This window comes from Pseudophryne corroboree, chromosome 5 (assembly GCF_028390025.1).
Source record: "Pseudophryne corroboree isolate aPseCor3 chromosome 5, aPseCor3.hap2, whole genome shotgun sequence".
Classification (NCBI taxonomy): domain Eukaryota; kingdom Metazoa; phylum Chordata; class Amphibia; order Anura; family Myobatrachidae; genus Pseudophryne; species Pseudophryne corroboree.
The window spans coordinates 266,426,204-266,443,318 of NC_086448.1; the positions used below are offsets into that span (position 1 = coordinate 266,426,204).

Below are 17,115 nucleotides of genomic sequence, written 5' to 3' on the forward strand. Positions count from 1 at the left end.
TAAGCATACGGAAAGAGTCGGTGGATGTTTTGTTCAATTTAACAAAAACTTATAATACAAGTTAAAATGCTGCTCTACTTTTATGCATTTTTACGACGCACAGAATTAAACACAACTTTTTCGATCGCTGTGAGACAGCAAACTATCTGTGCGAGAGGGGTGACACCTGCAAAACCGTTTTGGGATAGTCCAAGGTCAATGTTCCCCCATTCGCTTTTAACTCACGCAGTATGATTTATTTTTTAGAAGTACAGTCTTGTTATTTAATAGCCACACCTCGTATGTAAGCATTATATAAATTTAGAACTGTAAATGAAATGATCAGTCTTTCATATTGTTACAGAATACTTTTTCTACTATTCTTTAGTATATTTAGCTATGAACTAGTGCAGCGTTTTTCTTTTTTTTTGCAAATAGATTTTATTGAAATTTCAAATGAACGAAAACAGGAAGTTGCAGAGACATTTGAATAGCTTCTAAGATTGTCAGAGGTACATCATCCGGAGAAACTTAACACCGTGTATAATAAAAGCAATGGAAAATAACTGTAGAGGGGGATGTCCTCTTTCCACTAACGTATCATAATTCCAGATAAAGAAAAGTATATAGAGCATAAAGGAGTAAGAACCATAAACGTTTCATGAATTACAACTTCTTGATGCAAAAGGGAGAGAGTAGAAGTAGGAAAGGGTAGAGGAGTAACGAGATACAAAGAGAAAAATAGAAGGGTAAGGGGTAGTATTACTCTCAGTGTAGAGGGGGAGAAAGAGAGGTAGCTTAGGGAGATAAGGTTTAGGAAGGGGGGGGGGGGGGGGGGGGGAGGTTCTCTCTTCCTATCCCAAGGGGCTTAAAGCATGATTAATTACATATGGCAACTGGAGGTAAAAGGGGGGGGTTTCTCTTAAAAAGAAGATTTGTAATGGGTTGTCTCCTTGTACTCCAGCCATGGGCTCCAGGTAGCTATAAAGGAGGTGTTTTTCATTTCTAGAGACAAAATGAGATCTTCCATTGCCATATAATGGTCTAATCGGGCGGACCATTCTTTCATAGTGGGGGGCACTGTTGATTTCCAGTGGACTGGGATCACTGCCTTAGAGGCACTCAGAATATGGCGAAGTAGTGATTTCTTGAGGTGAAATCTAGATGTACGCGTGAGATTTAATAACCAAAAGCTAGGGCAAAAGGGTAAGTCCTCACCGAGGATAATGCTAGCTGTCTCCACCACCTTGCGCCAGAACGGTTGCAAGAGAGAGCATTCCCACCATATATGTAGTGGGGTGCCTACTGCTGTCTCGCATCTCCAGCACGTGTTGGGTACTCCAGGATAGATTTTTGCGAGGATATTTGGGCATCTATACCATCTTGTAAGAACTTTGTAGTGAGTCTCCAAGACTAGCACATTGGTAGTTAATGAGAAGGTATTTTTATAGATACCTTCCCAATCGTCTGTGGCCACCAGACCCCCTAGGTCTAATTCCCAATCCCTGACAAATTTCGGTTGGGAAGAAAATCTATAATTCAAGATCCACTTGTAAAACGTGGAAAGAGTGTGTCTAGGGTATGTGTGGGAGAGGCACATCTGTTCAAATAAAGTTAGTGCCCGTGTACCCTTTCCAGAAGAGCAAAAAGTCTGTAGGTAATGTTTAATTTGGAGATATCTCCAGATTTCTTTATTGGGTAGGTTCCATTTAGTTTGCAGTTCGGGAAAGGGTATTATACCAGATGAATCTAGCATCTGATTAGTTCTCCGGATGCCCTTTTCTTGCCATGCATGAAACGACAAGGAGTGGCATCCAGGGGGAAACTCAGGGTTCCCAAACAGTGGTGAGAGTGGGGAGGGATGTGTTGAAATATGTGGGAGAGAGCGTAGGAGCCGCCAACACAAAAAGATGGGACTAGCCAGTGGGTGCGTTACCTGGGGGACTTTAGAAAGCCAGAGGGAGTTCAAGCTAAGAGAGGGAAGAGAGGCCAGTTCAATATCTACCCATTGTTTCCTGTGGAGTTCACTACTCCATTCCATGGCTCTCGTAAGGAGTACTGCATGGTAATAGGATAAAAAGTGAGGAAGTTGGAGACCTCCTTGATGTTTCCGTCTAAAGAGGATCTCATGCTTAAATCGGGGTTTTCGCCCCGCCCAAATGTAGTCTCTGATCTTTCGTTGTAGTAAGAGGAACCATGATCGAGGAATAGTAACAGGCAGAGTTTGTAGTAGGTAAAGAATTCTGGGCAAAATATTCATTTTGATTACTGCTATTCTCCCTATCCATGAAATTTTTTTCCCGCCCCATTTGGAGAGATCAGAGTGGAGTTTTGATAAGAGTGGGGGGAAATTCAGTTGGTAAATTTGGGAAAGATCCTTGTGAAGGGTTACTCCTAAATATTTTAATTGTGTTGGATGCCATGCAAAGGGCGAGATAGATTGTAGTACTTGGAGGCTGGTCTGGTCTAGTGTTAAATTCATTGCTGTAGATTTTGATAAATTGATTTTAAAATTGGAGAGAGTACCAAACCGCTTGAACTCTTTAAGGAGATTGGGTATAGAGGTCAAAGGATTAGAAATCACTGCAAGGAGGTCATCTGCAAATAGGGCGAGCTTGTACTCCGTCCTCCCCACCTGCAGCCCTGTGATGTTAACATTCTGACGAATGGCCCTCGCCAGGGTCTCCATGCATAGCACAAAAATAAGTGGTGACAGAGGACACCCCTGACGAGTCCCATTCCGTATCTGGAACGGGTCTGATAGTTCGCCATTGATACGCACGCGAGCAGCGGGGTCAGAATACAGGGCCCTAATTCTCTGGAGGCCCACCATGCCCATGCCCATGTGTTCCAGTACCCCCAATAGGAAATCCCAGTCCACCCTGTCGAACGCTTTTTCTGCGTCTGTTGAGAGGAGGATGGAGGGGGATTTACAAGTTGATGCGTAATGAATCAAATCGAGAATCTTCGTGGTGTTGTCCCTGGCCTCGCGGCCCGGAACGAATCCCACCTGATCCGAGTGTATCAGTTTTGGAAGGAAGAGTTTTAAGCGATTCGCCATTAATTTGGCGAAGAGCTTCAAGTCTACGTTTAATAGGGAAATTGGTCTATAGCTGGAACATTGTGACGGGTCTTTGCCCTCCTTATGGATCACTGTGATATGTGCGAGCATAGACTGAGGGGAGAAGGAGGACTGGTCTGAAACCTGATTAAAAGCTCTAAGCATCATAGGTAGCAAGACATCTCCAAATGTCTTATAGTAGGCTAAAGAGAAGCCGTCAGGGCCCGGGCTCCTGCCATTTGGAGTGGTCTTAACAGCGTCTTCGAGTTCTGCCAGAGTGTAGGGGTTCTCAAGTGACTCGACTTCTTCAGGTGTAAGAGTGGGAAATTTAATTTCCCTTAAAAACTCTACAATGGAGGCCTTTCGGGAAAGATTGGATTCTGCCTCCGTGGAGCCTCTTAGGTTGTATAGTTGGGTATAATAATGTCGGAAAGCAGCTGCTATCTCTGTCGTGGTATGTTGTGTTGTTCCCGTATGAGATTTTACTTTAGATATAAAAGATGCCGCGCGTTGAGCCTGGAGAGCCCGCGCCAGCAGCTTCCCAGGTTTGTTCCCCCATAGGAAATAGCGACTACGACATTTTCTAGCCTCTAACTTCAATCTGTGGGACATAAGCGAGTCTAATTCCTTCCGAGCTATTAGTAATGATTGAAGGTTTTCATCTGACATGGTGGATTTATGGAGAAGTTCTAAGGCTTGAATTCTTTGTAACAAGGCCTCCCGTGCCGCCATATGTTGTCTTTTCCTATGGGCGCCCAGTTGAATGAGTTTTCCCCTTATTACACATTTGTGTGCCTCCCAAACTACTACTTTAGATATCTCCTCTGTGTCGTTGACCTCAATATAATCGGCTATCGCCTCCCTGATCTGCTGCTGGCAACCGGGGTCCTGGATGATCATCTCGTTTAGTCTCCACGTGTAGGAGTTCGGGCGGACTGGGGACAGGCGAACCCCCAGAGAAACGGGAGCATGGTCTGTCCAGGACATGTTGCCCACAGCAGATACCTCAGCCAGATGTAAAAATCTATGCGGGATAAATAAGTAGTCAATCCTAGTGTAAGTGTTGTGAGGGTGTGAATAGAAGCTAAAATCCCTAGTGGAGGGGTGTTGTATTCTCCAGACATCCATAAGTTGGAAGTTATGTAGAATCTTCCGGACCCTACGATGTAATTTATCTGAATACCTTGGGGAGGGGTTGGAGGAGTCTAACCGAGGCTCCAAAGACCAGTTTAAATCCCCGCCAAAAAGTAGAATCCCATTAATATGAGGTTGGGCTAGCGTGAGGACTCTTTCCAAAAAGCCTGGCTGTGCCTTATTGGGGGCATAAACATTAAGAAATGTAAGAGCTCTATTAGCGATGGTGCAGTTTAGAAGTGGAGCCCTGCCGGGGACAAGTTGGTGACAAACAACATCAGCGAGGGTAACATGCTTGGCGATCAGAATCGCTACCCCTAATGTCTTACCATCAACATTATTGGAGAAATACCCTGTAGGGAAGTCTCAATTCCTGAGAGAGGGGGCCATTCCCTCTTTAAAGTGGGTTTCTTGCACAAAGGCAACATCTGCTTTTTCGGCTTTCAATTCTCGTAAGGCCCTTGACCGCCTCTCAGGAATGTTGAGTCCCCGGGCATTAATAGAAACCACTTTTAGTTGCGCCATTTATCCGTTCCAATAAGAAATAGTAAATCTGGTCTTACCGAGATCCCAGCCGCATAGAGTAGGGTTTGGGCGTTGGTGAGTCTAGGTAATTTTGGAGGGGAAGAGAGAACCTGAAGAAGAGGGGGGGAGAGAGAAAGGGATAGGGGAAGAACAGCAGAACAGAAAAACATAACAATATAGCACAGTTGAACATGTGAAGACGTAGCACCGCTCCTGGTGATACGAACAACGGGGACAGTGTCCCCATCGATCATTCCAGGACCAAACATTGCGGTGCAAATGGGGTAACGAGGGAGGGGGGAACGGATCCGCCCTCCCACACGGACTATATCAATGGAACATAATGAATAACCACAATAATGTGAACATTGCATGCCATCACACTAGGTATAGAACATTACCCGAGCTACGATAGTACAGTAAATACCGTGGCAGAGTTGCTTAAATCTCACTCTATTCGGGAAGTTAAAATGTCTATGTCCCTCGGGCATGGCGGGACTATTAAATATAGAGGCGAGAGTCCGAGAGGCAACGCGCCCCCCAACTGCATGATGCCTCAAGGGAGGCAGTCTTCATATAAAGGCCATGGACCCTCCCATGGGGACTTGACATATTGGAGTAGTCCTCTCCGTACCCGTCAGTCCTGCGTAGCAAGGAAAGGTTGCCGTTTTAAAGGTGGTGCGATCAGGTCTTCGCAGCCGAGGGAGTAGATGAAGACAGAGGGGACGAAAGGGAGCGATTCCTTTTCTGTGCTGCTGAAGGAGATCCCACTGTTTGGAAAGGCATGTCAGCCCGGGGAGGTTGGGGGGGGCGTATCCTCAAGCCTACGGATTGCCACTCAGGGACCTGTACTGGGTCAATAGATAGGGTGGAGCAGAAGGGGGCGACATCCTCGGGGGTCCGAATCGTTGCAGACCTGCCGTCATTGGTAGCTGTGATGCTGAACGGAAAACCCCACCTGTATTTGATGTTGTTTTTACGGAGGGCGTCTGTTAGGGGTTTTATTTGACGTCTTGACTGTAGGGTGTGGCGAGAGAGGTCCTGAAAGACCTGGATAGGTACGCCGTTGAAGTCTAGGTCTCCGGCGTTCCGGAGTTTCCTGATTATCTCTTCTTTTTGGCTGTAGTAGTGAAGGCGGCAAATAATGTCTCTTGGTCGGTCGGACTGCAAGCCTCTGGGACGCAGTGCTCTGTGTGCCCTGTCGAAAACAATGGGGTCGTTCGGGTCGGTTTCCAGGACTGCACCGAAGATTTAGTGCAGCGTTTTTCAACTAGTGTGCCGCCAGCGGTTGTCAGGTGTGCCGCAGCCTGCCACTCGCGCGGCTCACCGGCCTCCAGAGATGCCCTGCACAGTGCTCCGCCGCCCGCCAAAGATACATGGATCCTTCTCCTGCCGTCGTGCACGGGCAGCACAGTCAGCTCTCCTGCTGCCCAGTCCGTGACCTATGGTGACGTGCTGATTGGTCACTCATTCTACGTCTCATTTCCGCCCGCGCTTGGTGCTGGTGTATGCTGCAGCGTGCGGACTGCCCTGAACTGCTGTGCTCATCCTAATCCTACTACAGCTCAGATATACAGGACTCCGGACTGACATTACAGTGGGGCTGTGAGTACTATACTATTACAGGGGAGGAGGGGGCAGTGTGTGTGTGCCATTACTGTGGGGGCTGTGAGGGGGGCAGTGTGTGTGCCATTACTTGTGTGTGTAGGGGGGGGCAGTGTGTGTGTGCCATTACAATGGGGGCTGTGAGGGGGGCAGTGTCTGTGCCATTACTGTGTGTGTGTGTGGGGCAGTGTGTGTGTGCCATTACGAGGGGGGCAGTGTCTGTGCCATTACTGTGTGTGTGTGTGGCAGTGTGTGTGTGCCATTACAATGGGGGCTGTGAGGGGGGCAGTGTGTGTGCCATTACTGTGGGGGCTGTGAGGGGGCAGTGTGTGTGCCATTACTGTGTGTGTGTGGGGGGGCAGTGTGTTTGATAAATGTTGAGGCTAATGTATTTGATATCTGTGGGGACTAATGTGTTCCCCCCCCCCCCTCATGGGTAACTGATAGCGTGCCTTGGGAATTTTAAAGTCTTGTTAGGCGTGCCGCGAGTCAGGAAAGGTTGAAAATCTCTGAACTAGTGTAATAGCATACAAGTGAAGTACAGGCTCTATTTTACCCTCCTGGCCACCCCACCTTTGAACAGAAAAGAAAAAAAAAGTTTCACTTCCCCCCCCCCCCCCCCCCTTGTCTAATAAGAAAAGGAATTCCCTGTTGGAGGTTTGTTTTCTACTTTGTGAGCTCTTAAATGAGGCAAATATAGCTATTTCGGATATTTAGAAAACAAAGTTCACATTTTTTTTCATTAATAAAAACCCCCCAAACTAGACTACTTCCCAAATCAGTGCACTCTTTGAACATATGGGGAGAGGGGTGGGGAGAATGACACCATGGACTGCACAACCCTAATTCCAAACATAATGAGAGTTGCCATCATGCTGAGACTAGTAGTTCCATACAGAAAAATAAAATGCAGATGCACACTCTATATAGTACTATGCACTGCTAATCAGAATAGTTATAATAAACTATTTTTGTCCAAACATATATTTGGGCCCACCAACCGTGACCTCATCTGGTGGGTCTCCAACACTCAGTTGAAAAGCACTATATTTACACTAAGCAGGGACTGTAGCTGCAGAGTCTACATACTTTAGACTAGCAATGGCAGTCAGGTGGACAACACTATACAGTTTCTAGCTGCTGGTGTGGTAGATCCCAACCTCATATTGGGGGTAATTCTGAGTTGATCGCAGCAGGAATTTTTTTTAGCAGTTGGGCAAAACCATGTGCACTGCAGGAGAGGCAGATATAACATGTGCAGAGAGAGTTAGATTTGGGTGTGGTGAGTTGAGTAAATTGCAGTGTAAAAATAAAGCACCCAGTATTTACCCTGCATAGAAACAAAATGACACACCCAAATCTAACTCTCTCTGCACTTGTTATATCTGCCTCCCCTGCAGTGCACATGGTTTTGCCCAACTGCTAAAAAAATTTCCTGCTGCGATCAACTTGGAATTACCCCCATTGTACACTCTCACAGTAGCTCCCAAGCAAGTGAGCATAACTTTTGGAACCCTGTAAAACAGAGTACAAAGAAAGGGTAACAAGGGAGGAGCCACAACTGAAGCATTAGGTAAAGATATATAGGGCCATATGCAATTGCGGTCGAATTGCCGCAAATGTCGAAAAACGGGGCATTTTCGACACAAAAAAAATGATTCGACAATGCAATACAGTACTTTTCGCCAGAAAAACGGCCATTTCAGATTCAACTTTTTGCAATTCGACAGTTGTCAAATTCGACATGTCTGCAATGGTAAAAATGTGACAAAAGTATATTCAATTGAAGAATGTCAATTCGACAACAGTGCTTTTCGACAGTCATTTCATTTCGTCAATTTCAGTCCGCCTCATTTTGCGGTCGTGATCTAATAATTTTTTTTTAAAACCTATATTATTATTTTTTTGTGTTTTTTTAATTGCTAATAGCATATCTATTTATATTAGAAGGGATTATCTACTTTGGTTTGTCTATTAGGAGCCACAAGTATTATTTAATATATTTTTTTAAAGAATATTAAAAATTTTTTTTTTTTTTACGGACTTAAATAATATTGAGAGATCAGAGCATGTTTTTCAGTGGGAATGGGTTAAAAACCCAGAAAAAAAATGCGTGGGGTCCCCCCTCCTAAGCATAACCAGCCTCGGGCTCTTTGAGCCGGTCCTGGTTGTAAAAATACGGGGGGGGGGGAGAACAACAGGGGATCCCCCGTATTTTAACAACCAGCACCGGGCTCTGCGTCCGGTCCTGGTGCAAAAAATACGGGGGACAAAAGACGTAGGGGTCCCCCGTATTTTTCACAACAGCACCTGGCTCCACTAGCTGGAGAGATAATGCCACAGCCGGGGGACACTTTTATACCGGTCCCTGAGGCCGTGGCATTAAATCCCCAACTAGGGGGACCCCACGCATTTTTTTTCTGGGTTTTTTAAACACTTTTGAGCCGTCCATGAAGTCGAATCCAGGACACACACTATCAATTGGTCCGTTTTTCGACAGCGGGACTGTCGAATCAGTTTTTTATTGAATATGTCGAATTCGGGTCCCGGCGGGAGGGTGTCTGACTGTCGAATTGTGTCGAATTAAAAATGCATATACCCCATAGTGGAGGTGTAGTTGGGAACTAAATTCTTGCATGCAAAATTGCCTTAGGAACATGAATGGTAAGTAAGGTCCCATTTACAAACAGGAAGGACTGAAATTGGGGCTTACAGTTCTGTTGCTCACATATATCATTATTTCAATAATGCTGCAAGGCATGATGTGGTTTCTCTATGTTCAAGCATCAACGTTAGTGTAACAAAATGATGAGAAAATAATTTTTATTTAAAAACAAAATAAAAAAAAGTTTCTTATCCCCTTAGAGTTATATATAAAATCAATTTATCCATCTATCTCACATCTGGTTTTCGCTGGTCCTAGACACGTGGAAATTTCCATGCCTGAAAAATAGCTACAGTATTATGAAGGGTACTAGGACATTGTTAATGTATTTTCCCAGGCAGAACAACAAAGTGTATAAAACTAGGAATAAAGGACAGCCCCAATAAAGGACTGCAGAATTACCTACAAGCAAGTTTTGGTACAAACCATTGTTTACTTTTCAGGTTACACAAATAATTGTGCAAATTATAATTGCTGACATTACACTTCTCCTCTCTGGAATAAGATGTAGCCGACCACTATGGGGGGAGGAGGCCGGACTCTTCACATCATAAAAGCACCATGGGGAAGGGGCAGAGCTAAAAAGATGCAGCGCCACACCCTCTATACGGACCCCTGATTGCTGGCTTTATCTCTCCATCCTGCCCACATCACTAGAAAGGTGCAGGATATATATCCTCTCTTCGGGATACGGTTGTTAGGTCAACACAGCTTAGGTCGACAGTCGTTAGGTCGACCACTGAAGGTCGACATGTACTAGGTCGACAAGTCAAAAGGTCGACATGAGTTTTTCAAATGTTTTTTAATTTTTTCTTTTTTTCATACTTAACGATCCACGTGGACTATGTTTGGAACGATAACCTGTGCCGAGCGAAGAGAGGCACATTGCCCGAATGACTGTGAGTGAAGCGAGCCATGCGAGGGGACACGGTGCACTAATTGGGGTTCTCCGTTACTTTACGAAGAAAACAACGTAAAAAAAAAAAAAAAGTAAAAAAACAACAACATGTGTCTTACCGATGGCAGTATTTACCATTCATTCATATAAGGGAAAGTGCGATTTAGGGCCTGATTCACAGAAAGACACTGCTGCGTCTGCACTAGTGCCCTTTGCTGGATGAGTGCTAGAATAGGCAAATGCTAGTTTCAGCCTTCCCGTTGTGCACTAGCAGGCACCGGTATGTACGAGCTCAGAGACGCCGGTTTTCTGCGTCCCTGTGTGCATTAGTGCAGTCTGTGGCTCTAGATCAGCGGTGGCCAACCAGTGGCTCTTGAGCCACATGCAGCTCTTTCTTTCTTCAAATGTGGCTCCTAAAACACAAAGTCACATGACCACAACAGATTTGGTAACCACTGCACTCCAGAAAGACACGCAGCAGCACTACGGGGACTAGAGATGAGACACCCACCAGTAAGTTGGGGGAAGCTGAAGTGACACATGGGGGATCTGGCTGGAGTGACACATGGGGGATCTGGCTGGAGTGACACAGCAGGGTGCTGGCTGAAGTGACAAGAGGGAGCTGGCTGAAGTGACAAGAGGGTGCTGGCTGAAGTGACACATGGGGGAGCTGAAGTGTATTATGTGAATCTGGCTTTTTCAATATATTTTATGTAAATCTGGCTTTTACTATTATTATTTTATGTGGAAGTTACTTTTTCAATGTATTTTATGTTGGATCTGGCTTTTTCAGTGTATTTTATACCAGGAGCGTGAACTAGCAGGGACAAGGCCACACCCCATTTTTGCATGCTCGCATTCGGCTCGATGTCGGCTCTTTGATGTACCTAACAAACTTTTTGGGCTCTTTGTCTCTGACTGGTTGGCCACCCCTACTCTAGATGGTCCACTATCAGCCCTATGGCAGGTATAGTGTCTCCATCAGACCACGGCTTCTGGGTAAGCAGCTCTGTGTCTGAGAACTGAGAACACAGCCTGCTTGCGGTGACACATCCGTGATACTCCCATGAGACTCATTTTTTATGGTTCCCTTCAGGCCAACTCCCAGGAACATTCACGATTTGCCTTTTCAATACCAACTCTCCCATATGAAATAATGCATTTGTGTGTACAATCTGATAACACACGCACTACAAGAGTTCCCAGTTGCTGAACAAACATTGGGATTGCATGGTGTTTGCGTCCACCTCTGACTCAGGCCCAACAATACTTTGAAAATGCTACAATATCATTCCTCCTAACTATCTCAAGTTTTGGACACAGACGCACGTGGAAGGTGTGCGCCTGAAATTAGGGGCCATTTTCGCCAATATGGGGGCATGACCAGCGCTCTGTGAGCTACTAGCCATGCTTCCAGACCCTCTCTCGCGGTGAATAAACACTATGCGTATACAAAATCGTGACAGTTGGGAGGTACTCAATATTGTCGATCATATCCATCTGACCTATTGCCTTATACTGTATGGAATAATTATTTGGAACAAAATAATGTGATAGAGGATAAAGAAAGGAAAGAAGTAGTTCAAATATAATCAAAATCATTCTTAAATACACTTGTCCAGTCCAATTAGATACATACTGTACAAGTAGCTGATTTATAGTTTAGGAATTTTTACCATCCTTGTAATCTGCCTCTCCGAGCCTAAAATAAAATATTGCAGTTGTTAACCTCTTCCCTTATGTGCTTTTCCTCCCCTTACTTATACCATCATCTCTTCCCGCTACCTACAACACCAACAAACCCTTGGGCTCGGCCTCCACATATAGTCACTTTTTTATTTTATTGTTTTGTCCATACCATGTTTGTTTAGTACTTTGTAAGGCACTGTGGACCCCTTGTGGCGCCAAATAAAGAATATAAATAATAATGAATCAGTACATAAAATGTTCACATTTTGTCAGATAAATTATAAACAAACAATACGCTGTTTCTTATTAACTCAAGAAGACATCAGTGGCCTTTAACCACTTAACTGACGATTTTTCCCTTCAAAAGCGTTAAAATAAATTTTAAAAAACAATGTTGTTATTTATTAAAGTTGAAAAAGTATTTTTTAAAATATTTAAACATTATATTATGCACATCTGCAGAATGGATTTCCTCGTCAAAAAAGGGGGGACAGGGTGGGACGGCGCAGTTGCATGAAATCTGACCATGCCAGTTAAGTGGAGACATTTGCACCATGTTAACAAGACGTGCTCAACATGTGACCCTCCAGTTGTTGTGGAACTACACATCCCAGCATTCCCTACCACATTTTTGCTTTAAGAGCATATTAAAACTGTGACAGTGCGTGCTGGCATGTGTAGTTCCACAACAGTTGAAGCACCATATGTTGAGTGCCCCTGATGTAAATCATTACATTCACAAATATGACAGCAAATATTTTCACAATTTATCAGAACTTACATAGACCCTTCTCTCATGATTAGATTCCAATCTCTCAATTGATGTGGTTTTCTGATCCTTACCGAGCAACTATGAACATAGTTTGACTTTCAAAGCCCTACCCCAATCTGTGGGCCATTCATGACAGGCTTTAGCCTGAGGATGCAGACTGCATAGAGACACAGGGTAAACATTTAGGCCTAACTGACCACAAACCATAGCATGTACAGGCAGAAAAATATCTGTATTTGATGGGGAGCCAAAACATGTCTGAAGATGACCGCATTAGGATACCGTAGAAAGATGCAGTCATCGTTATTCCTGTACATATCTAAACATGGAAATACAGTTCATCCAATGGATGGGCTGAACAACAGAGAGGCCTCTGTATGGTTACTTAGATCAATCTTTTCTACAACTGCCCTATAAGTGGGTTTGATCAATTCCGATAAACATTTTTTAACCATATTTCAGAAAAAAAATACAGTTAAACCCCATTGCCTTTGCCTGCTTTTACAGTTTCCCAATCCCCCTCAACATCAATGCATTTCAGTAGGCCAAACTTCCTTAATACAGGTTGAGTATCCCTTATCCAAAATGCTTGGGACCAGAAGTATTTAGGATATCGGATTTTTCCGTATTGTGGAATAATTGTATACCATAATGAGATATCATGGTGATGGGACCCAAGTCTAAGCACAGAATGCATTTATGTTTCATATACACCTTATACACACAGCCTGAAGGTCATTTTAGCCAATATTGTTAATAACTTTGTGAATTAAACAAAGTGTGTGTACATTCACACAATTCATCTATGTTTCATATGCACTTTATACACACAGCCTGAAGGTCACTTAATACAATATTTTTAATAACTTTGTTTAATACACAAAGTTTGTGTACATTGAGCCTTCAGAAAACAAAGGTTTCACTATCTCACGGTCACTCCAAAAATTCCATATTTCTGAATATTTGGATATGGGATACTCAACCTTTATAAAGTAAATTTCCCCAATACAGTGCCCCACAGCCTTTGCTTCTGGCTAGCAGGGTACCTGGAAGGGCACTATGCTGCCAGTATTGCTGTGGCAGTGCTCCGGGCATGCTCCCTGCAGTCTGTATAGCCGCTCCAGCCTGAGCTGCACTTCCCGTAGCATTACACATAGTAGATGGAACATATAGCAAAATACTCGAGTGATTAGACTGTACAGGTGCAAACAGGCTGCCAACTTTATACATATAAATAAATTTCTAACACAACAACATCATTACCACTCAGCTTTGCATATAACAACACAAACAATATGGGGGGGAATTTAAATGAAGTGCCAACGAATCCACATGACACTGCCACCTCTACGGCGGCGGGGATCTCCCTGAAAAGTTTTAGGAAAATCCGGCATTCATCCAGCTTGGCGAAAGGGGCAGATGGGGCTGGCGTTGAAACGCCACGTCAATGGCTGATTCTCCCCTTCCGCATGTAGTTGAAGTCCCCCCTAAATATCCTGCTATGTTTGCGCTATTTCTGTACATGCACCTAAATTCTCTACCAACCCTTTAGGTGCCCTAAAAAGAAAGAGTAATAACTGAAGAGCATGAATTAAGAACTTCCAGTTAAATCCTACACAATAAAAAGAAAGGGAAAACAAATTACACAGCCGTTATCAGTTGTACTGGGAGTTAAGATATGAATTCGAACCAAACAGATTCTCGGTCCACTGTTTAAATGTGCCGATGTGGACCGAGAATTTGTTTAGTGTGCCCTCGAGGTGGAGAACATCCCACATAACACCCTTAAAGTGTTTCAAGCTCAACAACAGATCAAACAAAGTTAAATATGAGGGCCAGATGTCCCAACCGTTCACAATCTCAACTGGCGTCAAGCAAGGTTGTATAGTATCACCCATGTTCTTCATTATAGCCATGGACTGGATTTTCAAATAAAACTTTTCTAAATGAAATAGGCACAGTTACTGGCAAACATACAGCCTCACAGATCTAGTCTACGCCCATGATATCGTCTTCCTAGCCAAAGACATGCAGGTGACCAAAACATCCTAAATAAGTTACTGTATGCACACCATATGTTAGACAGACATTAGGTCGACAGGGTCAAAAGGTCGACAGGTCAAAAGGTCGACATGAAAATGGTCGACGTAAAAAAAAGACACGTTTTTGGATTATTTCATACTTTCTCTATCCATGTCGGCATAGAGTTGGTTATTAACCTTGTGGCGAGCGCAGCGAGCCACCGTGCCCGAAGCGTGGCGAGCGAAGCGTGGCGAGCGAAGCGAGCCCCGCAAGGGTATGCCTTTCTACAATTGGTGGTCCCAGATGACAAAACTATCCACACAAACCACAAAAATGCAAAAAACATGGTGTCTACCTTTTTCATGTCAACCTTTTGACCCTGTTGACCTTTTGACCCTGTCGACCTAATGTCTGTCTAACATATGGTGTCTATCTATTGACTGTAACTAGACACTATCTATCTTTCATACCGGAACCGTCTGCAGGATGCAGCCTAAGAGATTACCATACCAGTGCTTAAATAACACACGCCCGAATGGATGGAAAATAGCACGTGATAAGCCAAAGAAAGTATGGCTAAAGCAGATTGCCCAAGACCTTCAACCAGGGCCGGACTGCCCGTCTAGCACTTCTGGCAAATGCCAGATGGTCAGCTATGCTCTGGTGGGCCGGGCCGGTTACACAGAGAGCAGGGAAAGCCACTAGCAGCGCAGCTTCAGACTCTCTGCAAATGTAAAGAAATTTTAAAGTCAAGTACTAGCAACTATTATATACAATTTGCGATTTTTTTATTTACTTTTTAATGTAGTTAGAACACGTTCACCCTGCTTATGATTACACCCATATCTCAAGTTTCTTCATTTCCAATATAAATCAGAGCCAGTTACAAGTATATCTTTTAATTATGAATTGCATGTCTCCGATGAATGTCTGATTTCCACACCTCTATGTATAAGAATGTAAGATATTTAGCAAATCACCCAGATCTTATTTTTAGGGAGAAGCTCCTTAATCTGTGTATGTTGTTACTGGCCTGCCTACAAACACACTTGCCGCACACAGACTTCCAGCACATGTCACCTCATTCACTGGTTTACCAAGTTGTGGAGTATATATTAAGGCATTATGCACAATACTACAGGAATGACTCACACTACCACATTACATCTCATACCTATACATATATATATATATATATAGCTTGTAATGCCTTTCAGTTAAAGTGCCTGCATATCACACACACCCACAATAATGAGCTAAACTCAATTAGGCTACACTTAGCATACATTGTTTATCTTAAATGATATGCAGGCATTCAGACTCAACGGGAGGCAATTCAATTGTTTTCTCATGCCCGAAGCTCCCGGCTAAAGTGTCATGTGATATTCAACTGATTATGCCATAGGGTGCCTATTATTTATTGAGCATGTCGCACCCAAATGCACAGCGTAAGACCTGTAAAACAGCTAAACCCGTGCCAGCTACTGGGTGCAATGTGTTTGGGCGGCGAAAACTCTTGCTTTGGGTTCTTTTCTGCTTGCCACCTCGGAAGGATGCGAGCACGTGTGCCCATGGCACTCGTGGCCGCCAGCACAAATAATGGATTAGCATGGACGGAAGCTGCAGCCGCCTTAAAACAGTTGAAATCCCATTGATGTATTAAAGCTGCAAAGTGATATTTAAAAAAATAAAATAAAAATACTGAACTTCAAGCTCAGGCAAATATTTAAAAAAACAACAACCTCCTGTCAACCTTTTGTCATGTCGACCCAACGCTTGTGTCGACATAATTTGGGTGTCGACTTAGTCGCTGTCGACCAATTGTGGTCGACTTCGATACTGTCTACCTAAGTGTGGTCGACCCTATGAACCCCAATTGTGCCAGCATAACCCATTACATTCTCCAGCTGTATAGAATCCTGACACTTAAAGGGCCCATCCCCCCTGGACTGCATAGTAGCTTTGCACAAAAGTGGGTCAGCACAAACATGTAGGCTTAAGGGCTCTACACACTGGGCGACCCGCCGTCCAGCTGCCCGGCGGTCGATACGGCCGGTGGGCGACCCAGTGGCGGGGGGGGAGGAGTGACGTTTCTTCACTCTCCCCGTCACCCGGCTCCATAGCAGTGCAAGTTACTAAGGACGAGATTGTCCATATTGGCTTGCATGCATAAGTGACCCGGCACCAACGATGAACGAGCGCGGGGCCGCGTATCGATCATCGTTGGTGCCTACACACTGAACGCGAACGTTCATATCGTTCAGTGAAATCTTTAATTGTGTAGGTCCCTATAGAACTGCACATGCTGGCTGGCTTTCTCATCTGCCTGCATTTAAGAAAGTAGCCATGCAGCATGTATATTGTATATTTCATGTGTGCAGGAACACCTCATCCCTTTTTATTTTTTATTTTATTTTTTTACTTTGGGGTAAGATTTATCAAGCCTTCTCACCAGCTTCTACCTATCATTTTAGAAGGTACTTGATAACTGGTAGCTGAAAGGAAATTGGGCAATAAAGGCACTGCTTGTGAGATTGTAGTAAAGCAAGGAAACTCCAGTGTCCACATGTAAGTTTAAGGTTGTCACATCAAGCCAAATGGCAATCCGGAATTTGAATAGCCAAAATTCAGAATTAATTAGCCCAAATTCAGACACCTGTGAATTATAAATGCTGCAACTGTTGAACATGCTGATGCTAAATAGATTAGCGCATAAGGGAAGCGGCTAGACACCCATGAAACACCTTTGTCAGGACTCTGATTCT

General features: G+C 44.1%; 1 protein-coding gene across 1 annotated transcript in view; it reads right to left on the bottom strand.

Moving 5' to 3' along the window:
• TRIM71 (tripartite motif containing 71) overlaps window positions 1–17,115 on the bottom strand; it is a 185,499-nt gene that overhangs the window by 158,687 nt on the left and 9,697 nt on the right. The gene's annotated exons all lie outside the window — the stretch shown is intronic.